Source organism: Saimiri boliviensis, chromosome 4 (genome assembly GCF_048565385.1).
Source record: "Saimiri boliviensis isolate mSaiBol1 chromosome 4, mSaiBol1.pri, whole genome shotgun sequence".
NCBI lineage: Eukaryota > Metazoa > Chordata > Mammalia > Primates > Cebidae > Saimiri > Saimiri boliviensis.
The window spans coordinates 113,221,955-113,223,725 of NC_133452.1; the positions used below are offsets into that span (position 1 = coordinate 113,221,955).

General features: G+C 39.3%; 1 pseudogene; it reads left to right on the top strand.

Annotated features, from left to right (window-relative positions):
• The first annotated feature begins 596 nt into the window (after window positions 1–596).
• LOC101043417 (nucleosome assembly protein 1-like 1 pseudogene) lies at window positions 597–1,259 on the top strand (annotated as a pseudogene).
• The last annotated feature ends 512 nt before the right edge of the window (window positions 1,260–1,771 follow it).

A 1,771-nucleotide genomic window follows, 5' to 3' on the forward strand; every position in this document is an offset into this window, starting at 1 on the left:
GACTACTCTGATGGACAACTTGTCTAGGGGCTTCCCACCATCCTGGTCAAAACTTTCTTAGAACTGCTCCATGGTCTGAGAGTTTTCCGTCCTCCCACCTTTTGCAAAGGTGTCAGAACCACTCCCAAAACCTGAAAACTCTTCTTTCTACTTCTGTGCCTTCCCCCTTTATTCCTCACTGGCATTTCCCCTGATAAATCTCTTTCACATTGAATCTTGTCTTGGTGGTGGCCTCTTCAATGAACTAGCACAGTAGTTGCAGTGGTCCAGATAAAAGATGACACCAGCTTCAAGGGAGAAGTTGGCAGTGGATATGGGGAGAATTAGACAGCTCTAACACATACTGACCCATATTACAGTAAAAATAATACACACCTGCCTGCTATAGGGGATGATGGGGTACGTGGAAAGGAGGGATTTAAATTACATCAAATGGCATTGAACTACAGCCCCATTGACTTTGGATGGTGGGTGAATAAGATGAGATTTCGGAGGAATTGAAAGAAAAGGCCAAGACTGAAGATGAGAAAAAGGATGAAGAAAAAGAACACCCCAAAGGAATTTCTGAATTTTGGTTAACTGTTTTTAAGAATGTTGACTTGCTCAGTGATATGGTTCCGGAACATGATGAACCTATTCTGAAGCACTTGAAAGATATTAAAGTGAAGTTCTCAGATGCTGGCCAGCCTATGAGTTTTGTCTTAGAATTTCACTTTGAGCCCAATGAATATTTTACAAATGAAGTGCTGACAAAGACATATAGGATGAGGTCAGAACCAGATGATTCTCATCCCTTTTCTTTTGATGGACCAGAAATTATGGGTTGAACAGGGTGCCAGATAGATTGGAAAAAAGGAAAGAATGTCACTTTGAAAACCATCAAGAAGAAGCAGAAACACAAGGGACACGGGACAGTTCGTACTGTGACTAAAACAGTTTCCAATGACTCTTTCTTTAATTTTTTTGCCCCTCCTGAAGTTCCCGAGAGTGGAGATCTGGATGATGATGCTGAAGCTATCCTTGCTGCAGACTTTGAAATTGGTCACTTTTTACGTGAGCGTATAATCCCAAGATCAGTGTTATACTTTACTGGAGAAGCTATTGAAGATGATGATGATGATTATGACGAAGAAGGTGAAGAAGCGGATGAGGGTTATCAGCTCTTTGAAGAAGTCAAAAGCTGCAGTAAACTTTTTCAACGTTGGCTGCAGTAACTATTTTCAATAAAAGCTGTCTGGATGTCAAAAAAAAAAAAAAAAAACTGCCTCTTATGTCACAAAACTAAGCTCCCTTTGGGATTCATTAAGGTAAATTCTTTTTCAAGTTTTAAATCTTGATAGAATGTTCCTAACAGAAGTTGCCTCCGATATCTGGAGGAACTTAATAGCCAGTTACTATACTAATATTTCTCTCCCTCTTTATCATGAGTTCTTTCTTCCCGAATTATTTTGTCTTCCATTTAGACAAATGTAAGTTCTCAGGACTCATCTTACTTCCAGAAGCAATTATCACAGATGATTGCTTACTATTTTCTTTTTTTGCTTTGAGCTCTTGGCTTGCAGGACATTACCCATTCTCAGTTCTCTTCCCACCACACAGGCTACAACTTTCCATTTCTATTTCTAGTTGTCCCTTCTCCACTTCACCTTTCAGCCTTCTCCTTCATTTATACTCATACCTCTCACTCTATAAGTTATCTTATGCAGTTCTGTGGTTTCAGATACTATTAAAACATTTGTGACTCCCAAATTTATATATGAAACCCTGACTT